The 10,033-nt window shown below is 44.9% G+C and overlaps 1 non-coding gene across 1 annotated transcript; it reads right to left on the bottom strand.

The window, feature by feature from the left end:
• Window positions 1–6,502: 6,502 nt before the first annotated feature.
• On the bottom strand, window positions 6,503–6,574 carry TRNAG-UCC. The gene has a single exon. It is a non-coding gene; the product is annotated as a tRNA-Gly (tRNA).
• Between the last annotated feature and the right edge of the window lie 3,459 nt (window positions 6,575–10,033).

The raw sequence follows: 10,033 nt of genomic DNA, 5'->3' as shown, positions 1-10,033 counted from the left end.
CATCTTCCTTCATCACGGCAGCTCTTCTTTTCCAGAGAAGCCCAGGGCAGGATCTGGGCTCCCTCCCACCCATCCTCTTCTGGGAATTCTTACGATGCCTGGGAGAAGGCGTCTGCCCCGAATGCGTGGGTCAGAGGAGTGATTCAGAGTCAGCTGCTGGTTCACAGGCTCGGCTCTGTGGTCTGGCTGTGGAGTCCAGCCTGCTAAGCGCATCTGGACAGTATCAGAATCACAAAAGGAGGAGATCTGGGAAGGGCTCAGGGCCAGCAGACACTCCCAAAGGAAGGAATATGTGGGGAACCAGCTGGGAAAAGGGGATGATCTTCAAAATGAATAATTTTATATTAATTATATTTTTTCCACGTCTCTGCACAGCTAGAGAAGATAGTGCTGTTGTTTAGTCGTGTCCGATTCTTTGGGACCCCATGGACTGCAGCCCACCAGGCTCCTCAGTCCATGGGATTCTCCAGGCAAGAATACTAAAGTGGGTTGCCATTTCCTTCTCCAGGGGGTCTTCCCAGACCAGGGATCAAACCCATGTCTCCTGCATTGGCAGGCGGATTCTTTATCACTGAGCCACCTGGGAAGCACAGAGAAGATAGAGGGGTAAGCTATCAAGTCAAAGGAAATTTCTAAGCAGAGAGTTTTCTATAGGTCACGATGAGAACAGTGCCATCATGCACCATCATCAAAGAAGTCATAAATGGCTGGACGCCTTGAGCTGTCATTACTGCGGAGTGGTTTTTATAAGCCACTGTGTGCGTCTCACTGCCCTCCTGACTCAGGTTCAGACTCAGGAGAAATAACATCCTCCTCATTGTCGCCTCTCAGTTCATTAAAATCTGTATTTCATATATGAAGTTCGTTATCTCACCTGAGAGAGGCAAGGGCTATAAAAGCATCTGAGGAGTAAAACGACACTGCAGAATGTTAACAATAAATAGCTTGTAGAAGCACAAAAAAGAGATTATCTGATAAAATTGATACCTATAACTCAAAAACAAATAACCAAAGTCAGTGAGCTTATAAAGAACGCCGCCTCTCAGGGCACAGAAGGGGGCCCGCAACATCTCATCTAGCTAATGCACAGAGGTCTCCCCCCACTGCCCACCACCACGCTAGCTCAGAGCCCTGCTGTTACCTGCCTGGACCTCCCTGTAGCCACTCTTCAAAGCGCTTTGTGTCTTTACAGTTATTTCAGTCTTTTCCTTTCCCCTGCGCCCCTACCTCCCCAAGCAGAGACCTTGTCTGTGTTCTTGACTGCTGTATTTCCAGGGCTTAGCGTGCTGCCTGGTGCACAGTAGGGGCTCCATAAATATTTGATGGCCAATAAGACCTCTCATTCTGAATCCTTTTATGCAGGACTAATAGGCTTCCCTGATGACTCAGCGGGTAAAGAATCTGCCTGCAGTGCAGGAGACACAGGAGACATGGGTTCGATTCCTGGGTCAGGAAGATACCCCGGAGGAGGAAATGGCAACCCACTCCAGTATCCTTGCCTGGAGAATCTCCTGGACAGAGAAGCCTGGCGGGCTACAGTCCATGGGGGGGTAAAGAGTCAGACACAACTGAGCGACTAAGCACACAGAGCAGACAAATGTTCGTAGCCACCTGCTTCCACGGTCCCTTTCTCAGTGGCCATGTGGATAGAGAAACCAGGGGGTTTCCCTTCCAATCCGTCAAGCCCAAGTTCTACCTCCTTTTAGCTCTGAAATCTCAGGCAAATTCCTCACTGCTGCCCCGGGACTCTGATTTGGCTTTCTCCACAGCACCATCACTATGCCCTGTTTGGCTTGTGTGTGCTCACTGTCTCCAGCCAGAAAGCCAGCACCAAGGGGTCAGGGACTTTGCTTTGTTCCCTGCTAAACAGCGGCGGTCAACACATGCAGCGGCAGCCATCACAGACACTGACCACTCAGGGTGCTGGCCCCACGTGCTGTGCAGGTGCAAGCCGCCCACCGATCAAACCCGGCGGTACTCCGGGTCCTAGAACGGGGTTTGGAATGCAGTAGGTACCCAACAAAGGCATCAAATAAGTGGATGGATTGCAGTCACCCTGTCTTATGAAACAGGATATTGTAGCTATCTGACGTGTATGGGGTCCTTTCTGCCCCCATTGCAAGCCAGCTCTGGCCAACCAAGGAAGCAGCCAGACCCTCTCCTCTGGCCCCCGGCATCTCTCCCACCACAGCAAATGTGACCTCTCTCAACAGGATCTCAAAGTGACAACATCAACTGTCTCCACCTCCTACTCTGCTGGACCTTGAGTATCAAGTCCGATCTGTTACTTCACCCTTTACATCCATTTCTCTCTCTTGCCATTGCCGCCAGTGGTAAAGAGCTGTATTCCTAGACAAGCATGCTCCAAGGACTCATGTGGTTCCCATGGTTACTATATACTAAACACTTGTGAAAAACATAAACCAAGCTCTTCCCCTGTCCACAGGTTGCTTACAGTCTAGAAATGGAAACAGACAGGTAAAGATACCATTACGTGGAGAACTCCTGAGAGAAGAGAATTTAAGAAATCAGAGAGTTGCAGTTGCTAGCAAACTTTAATAAAGTTAACTTTTCAGGGACTTTCGTGGCGATCCAACGGTAAAGACTCTGCACTTCCAATGCAAGGGGCAAGGGTTTGATCCCTACTGGGGTAACTAAGATCCCACATGCCATGCAGCCAAAATGTAACATAATAAAATTAATAAAATTAACTTTTCAGATGGATGCACTTGATAAGCTCTAGGTTTTCTATCAGCAGGAACAATTTGGAGTCTGGTAGCTGCCTGGAACTTGCAGGACGGCAGCAATGATTCCAGGAAAGAATCATTCCAGGAAAGAATCTGGCCAACAGAATCCTGAGTGATAAAAGGAACACACCACCCCCCCTCTGCCCACCCCTCATCCCATCTGTCCTTGCCTCCCCTTCGCACTTCCCTCCCCCCAAGGTGGGGGCAGGCACAGGGCAGAGAACAGAAGCCAGGCGCCAATCACATTGTATGAACCCACCTTGTCTTGAGACAGTCAATTGTGAGATTTTGCTCTTTACGTCTCCGAAGTATGCACACCCACCCTCTCGGTCCCCTGCACCCCTTGCCCACACATATCCATGCTCACACATGAGCATATGCACAACTCTGAAGCGGCGACGAACAATGCAGACTGTTAACCTCCAACTCCAGCAGGATGGTGTGGAAGATCACCAAGGCAGGGAGCAAAGATCAACTCAAGGACCAGCCCAGGGAGCCAGGAGCCAAGAAACAGGAAGTGGGAGTGGTTCACGGTTCAAAGGATGGGCTCAGGTTGTTGCCTAAGAACCAGTCCTGTGGTCTGAGGTGGGTTCCCTGCTCACCCCCACCAGCCCTCTCCCAACATAACAGCAGTAGTAGTTCAGTTCAGTCGCTCAGTCGTGTCGGACTCTTTGTGACCCCATGAACTGCAGCATGCCGGGCCTCCATGTCCGTCACCAACTCCCAGATCCACCCAAACCCATGTCCATTGAGTCAGTGATGCCATCCAACCATCTCATCCTCTGTCGTCCCCTTCTCCTCCTGCCCTCAATCTTTCCTGGCATCAGGGTCTTTTCCAGTGAGTCAGCTCTTCACATCAGGTGGCCAAATATTGGAGTTTCAGCTTCAACATCAGTGCCTCCAATGAACACCCAGGACTGAACTCCTTTAGGATGGACTGGTTGGATCTCCTTGCAGTCCAAGGGACTCTCAACACTCTTCTCCAACACCACAGTTCAAAATCAATTCTTCAGTGCTCAGCTTTCTTCACAGTCCAACTCTCACATCCATACATGACCACTGGAAAAACCATAGCCTTGACTAGACAGGCCTTTGTTGGCAAAGTAATGTCTCTGCTTTTGAATATGCTTTCTAGGTTGGTCATAACTTTCCTTCCAAGGAGTAAGCATCTTTTAATTTCACAGCTGCGGTCACCATCTACAATGATTTTGGAGCCCCCCAAAATAAAGTCAGCCACTGTTTCCACTGTTTCCCCATCTATTTGCCATGAAGTGATGGGACCAAATGCCATGATCTTATTTTTCTGAGTGTTGAGCTTTAAGCCAGCTTAGTAGTAATAATTCAGGTTTGTTGAAAGCTGACTGTGTGTCAGGCACTATGAAGCATTTAACGCAGGTCACTTAATTCTTATAACAATTCTGGGTCCAGTTTATGACTATTAGTACTCCACAGCCCTGATGTAACCACTGTGTTACACAGCCTCCCCTGTGTAATATTAATTACATGTAAGGTAATAGTGCCTCCAGGTTGAATCAAGAGATTTTAAAGAGTGAGGCAGAGAAGGCATTCAATCCATTTTATAGTGGTAATGGCTAAAACATGGAGGTCTTAGAAAGAACCAGAAAATAATAAAATTGCCAGACCAAAGAGACCAGCAGTTTTCTAAGCCAGGTTCCACATATACCACCTCTCTCAAATCTCCTGGTAGCCTCTTTCAAAGCTTTGGATACAAACTAAAATCAAGCCCATTTTAGAGAGAAGCAAACGGAGCACCAGGAGGATGAGTAAACAGCCTAAGGAGACGCAGCTAATGAACGGTGGAGTCGCTACGCGTTAACTGTTGCTCTGCTTTATTCAATTAGCACGATTCTACATGCTTTCCAGGCAGCAGTACTACCCATCAGGGTACCACAATTAATCCTGTTCTCCATGGCATTTCCTTCCTATTAATATGATGTTTGCTTGGCACCTCCTGTTGCCGGGCACTCCTATTTTCTCCATGTTTCTTTATCATAAATATCCCTGCTATGAATTTTTTGCATGAAGTAATTTCTTCCTAATTGCTGGATCAAAGAGACCAGCAATTTCCTAAGCAGATCTGAGCCAATGCCCAGGGCCTGCAGTAAGAGTCCAGGTACCTGCCCCCCCACCGTACTAAACTCACGGAATGTTGCAGATGTATTTATTGTTACTCATGTAACATATTAGCACAAAAGGGGGATTGTTTTTCACGCATTTAAGTGCTAGTCAGACAATTCCTTCTTCCACACGATGTTTGTATTAGTGTTCTATGCTGATAAAAAATTTCCACACTCAGAGTGGCTTAAAAATACACATGCATGTATTAAAATCCTGGCATAACACATCTGGGTCCTCTACCCTGGGTATTTCACAGAGCTGAAGTCAGGATGTTGGCCAGCTGCGTTGGCATCGAGACCTGCGGGTCATCTTCTAAACTCATGGGCAGAATGCAGGTTCTTCCTGCTGTAGAATCGAGGTCCCCATTCTCTTGCTGGCAGTTGTCCAGGAATCAGTCTCAGCAACCAGAGAGCTCTTAGGTCCTTTCCCCTATTCTTAGAGCTAGCAGGGGAAAATATTCCTCCAATACCCATTTTGAAAGAGCCCAGGCCCTAAGGGTTCTCCTGGCTAGGTAACGCCATCTTAAATAATTTCCCTTTTAATTAACACAAAATCAACTGACAATTGGGGTCATCACAGGAACTATATCTTATAATAGTCAGATTCTGCTGAAACTCAAGGGACAGGGGTGACCTGAGTACACATGGGTGGTGATGGGGCGGGGAGGTGTAGGAATCTCCAGGGCTTTATTAGTTACCTCTGGCTGCTGAAACAAATTGCCACAAACTTAGTGGATGGAGGAGCCTGGTAGGCTGCAGTCCACGGGATCGCTAAGAATCGGACACGACTGAGCAACTTCACTTTCACTTTTTCACTTTCATGCATTGGAGAAGGAAATGGCAACCCAGTCCAGTGTTCTTGCCTAGAAAATCCCAGGGATGGCAGAGCCTGGTGGGCTGCCGTCTATGGGGTGACACAGAGTCGGACACGACTGAAGCGACTTAGCAGCAGCAGCAGCAGTGGCTTAAAACAACATACGTTTCTTATCTTTCTGGTCTGGGGGTCACAAGCCTGAAATGGGTCAGCAGGGCTGCACACCATCTGGAGGCTCTGGGAGAACAGCTGTTCCCCTGCTTTTTCTAGCTTCTGGAGTCCACCTGCATCCCTTGATTAACTGCCCCTTCCTCCATCTGCAGAGCCAGCAGGTACCATCTTCCAGCTCTGCTTCCATCATCACGTCTCCTTTTCTGACCCTGCTTAAGTAACACTGGACCTCCCTGGGGAATCCAAGCTCATCTTCTCATCTCGAGATTATTAATTTAGTTGCACCCCTAAAGTCCCTTTTGCCATTTAAGATAGCGTATTCACAGGCGTCAGAGATTAGACTCTCTGTGGGAGTCGTTATTCTACTCAACCCAAGGATCATCCTCCAGTCTTGCCTACCACAGTGCTTTAGGGGTTGTTTTGTTTTTATTTAGATATAATTAATATAAACAACATTTTTTTTCTGAATTTGCATTAGAGATCTACGTGTGATATCAGTTTGTAAGACTTCTATTTGTAGCACTTCTTAATATAGTTTGCATGAAAAATATACATGTATATATTGCATGGATTATTTCCTTTTTTTTTTTTTTTTAATTTTTGGCCACGCTGCACAGCATGTGGGATCTTAGTTCCCTGATCAGGGATCGAACCTGTGCCCCTGCATTGGAAGTGTGGAGTCTTAACCACTGGACCACCAGGGAAGTCCCACATGGATTACTTCATATCACTTATCTAAAGTCTGCTTTTTCACTGAGTTTCTTTCCTTTCTCTCTGATTTTTATTTTAAGATTTTTTTTTTCTCAATGAAACCTTGTCATCTCTCAATATTGTATATTTGACAAAAGCCGTCTTGCCACTGACATCCTCCATTTCCTCAACACACAGAAAGATACCTTCTCTCCAGACCCGGGAGAAACGTGCTGCTCTGCTCTCGTCCTGCGCGTATATATTTTTACTGTTTGTCAGTTGCAGTCTGGACCATTTGGAATGTTTTCAGGGTTTAAAGTGAAATATGATGCTGAAAAACCTCAGTCACATTTCTTACTCTGGGCCTCCTTTCCACAGTGTGGTTTTGTTTCACATTTTTATTATCTGTATTCTAACCGTGAGAAACACTTACTCAAAGCATAGTCATTCCCATGGTCATTTCCCAAAGCACAAGTACTGAGTAACACCACTGAGTGATTTTCAGCTCACAATATATTTTTTAACTTTTTTTTTCAGTTAAGTAAATCCACCACCATTACTCTTAAGCATTTCCCAGCATCATCGATTTCACTAACGTCGTCTGTGCATTCCCACCCCTTTTTCTCCCACATGGTTTTCACGATCAGTTCATGGGATTCTCCTAAACATTTCATTAAATTGTTATAATGCAGAAAGCAGACTCACCTTTCTTACCGTTACACCTTCTCAGCAACTGGAGAGATTAGCTTTCTATTTCTCCCTGTATTATCATTCTACTAATGTTTCACAACTTTCCCTGAGCAAAACTCTTCTTTGGTAGATTAAATTTGTTCTCAAGCAAAAAGAACAAAGGTTTGAAGGTTTTCCATCATTATTACAATGAATTTGACATGGATGTCAAGCAATCATAATAGTAACAAAAATAATTGTTCAGTTCACTTATATCTATATCTCAGATTAATTTCTTCGTGTTTGTCCAGTAGAGTAAATCTTCCACATTCATGATGGAACAGTCATGGTTTCAATAAATTGCAAGAGACCCTGAAAGGCCATGATATGTAATAATTTATCATTTTACCGGGGTTCAAAATTGAGTCCCTCCCACTGCAAGGCTGCTGTGTAGACAAACTCATTCTGCTAAGGGGAGTATCCAGCCACCCAGCATAAGAGCAAAGCTGGATATCATACATCTTTCGCTCTCTCCCTCTTTCCCTTTTTGAGTCACCATGAATGTTTTCACATTAAAAGCTCTGGGAAATCTTAACAAATAAATAAATTTGCTTCATTTTGTTTAATTCAATGTTTCTCAAACTTATCTGAGAACAAGCATTTTTCTCATGGTGCACAGTGTACCATGAGACACTGGTTTGGGAAACAGTGGTTTAATACTTAGAGAATGACTATGGTTTAAAAAAAATAATTTAAAACATAATTATCCCCTTTAAACTTCACTTTCACAGGAGACAGAGGCGAAGATGTTTCTAAGTTGGGATTTTCCCAAAGGTTTGGAGACTTACCTTGCACAAGAATACGTTCAGATCTCCAGCAAATGTGATTTTTCTCCTTTCTTCACTTCCCCTTTCTGTGTCATTTGTTTTCCTTGCCGCATAACTAGTTCAGCAATCTTATACTCTGCAGTTTGTTTTATTTTGCTTTATTTATTCATTACACAAACACATCTGTATGCTTACTGTATGCTGCTCTGAGCGCTTTGCTAATAGCCATGCGTGGAACCTAAACCACCCTCAAGAAATAGGTCCCATTCCAATTATTCCTCGTTTACAGCTCAGAAAGCTGTAGTTTCAAATGGTGACAAGCATTCTTGCCTAGATCTTATCTTCTAAGGAAACTGTCCCAAATATCTTCCTTCAGTCATATTATTGGTTCTACTATAAACATAAACACATTATGTAAAGGAAAAAAACCTTTTTTGTTTTTAATATGCCTTTGCTGCTGCTGCTGCTAAGTCACTTAATATGCCTTTAGTCAACATTAAATATTGAAAGACACCGATTAGCTTTCTTAGCTTCCACTGAGACAGTTATGTTTTCTACCATTTTTCAGTGTTAATAAGGTTTTCTGCTCCTTTGCTTTACTTGTTCGTACTGGGCCACTTGTTTCCATGCGTTGTTGTGTTTTGTGCAATAAGGTAAAGATTTAATTTCTAAGTTAACAAGTGAATTGAATGAAAACTCCCTTCTTTAGGGAGGGAAGGTGATACACATTGTATTTTCCTCAGCCAACTTAGTGTGTAAACATCAATGCAGTGGGTACCCTGCTGCTCTGCAGTGGACACTGCAGAACACGGAAGATTCCAGATGAGTGTAATATGAGAAAGGACAGTGAAAAGGGGAGGAGATCATCTAGGGCCACATAGGAAAAACAATCATGTTTGATACATGCAATGGAGTATTACTCAGCCATAAAAGAGGAATGGATTTGAGGCAGCTGAAGTGAGGTGGGTGAGCCTAGAGCCTGTCATACAGAGTGAAGTAAGTCAGAAAGAGAAAAACAAAATATGGTATATTAATGCGCATCTTTGGAATATAGAAAAATAGAACTGATGACCTATTTACAGAGAAGGAATGGAGATGCAGACACAGAGAATGGACTTGTGGGCACAGGGGCTAAGGAGAGGGTGGGACTAACTGAGAAAGTGGCATTGGCATCCATCATGTGTGAAACTGATGACCAGCAGGAAGCTGCTGCGTAACACAGAGAGCCCAGCCTGGCACAGAGTGACGCCCGAGCAGGGTGAAATGAGGGCCGGAGACTTCCGAGGGCGGGAGGACTATATAATCATGACTGACTCGCACTGTTGTTCGGCAGAGACCAACACAATAATTGCCTTACCGGCAATTATCCTCCAAATGAAAAAAAGACTCATGCTAGAAAAGATGGTGATTTTGAGAACTTTGTAAATCTATACAACTTGATACCTGTTTTCTACTATTCCACTTCAGTTTCCCCTAAAGATCTAAGAAATTACTGAAATACAAGAAGCCTGAGATCAACTGAGCTGACAGACAGGGCTAGAGCTAGCTCTGTATTTATTTACTTTTGAGTTAGCCCTTATAAGGGCAGAACTTAAATTTATCTTCAGTTCAGTTCAGTTCAGTCGCTCAGTCGTGTCCGACTCTTTGCGACCCCATGAATCGCAGCACGCCAGGCCTCCCTGTCCATCACCAACTCCCGGAGTTCACCCAGACTCACGTCCATCGAGTCAGTGATGCCATCCAGCCATCTCATCCTCTGTCATCCCCTTCTCCTCCTGCCCCCAATCCCTCCCAGCATCAGAGTCTTTTCCAATGAGTCAACTCTTCACATGAAGTGGCCAAAGTACTGGAGTTTCAGCTTTAGCATCAGTCCTTCCAAAGAACACCCAGGGCTGATCTCCTTCAGAATGGACTGGTTGGATCTCCTTGCAGTCCAAGGGACTCTCAACACTGTTCTCCAACACCACAGTTCAAAAG

This window comes from Bos indicus x Bos taurus, chromosome 15, assembly GCF_003369695.1.
Source record: "Bos indicus x Bos taurus breed Angus x Brahman F1 hybrid chromosome 15, Bos_hybrid_MaternalHap_v2.0, whole genome shotgun sequence".
NCBI classification, from domain to species: domain Eukaryota; kingdom Metazoa; phylum Chordata; class Mammalia; order Artiodactyla; family Bovidae; genus Bos; species Bos indicus x Bos taurus.
Note: the sequence above shows the minus strand (reverse complement) of the source record. Positions and strands in the feature narration are given on the sequence as shown.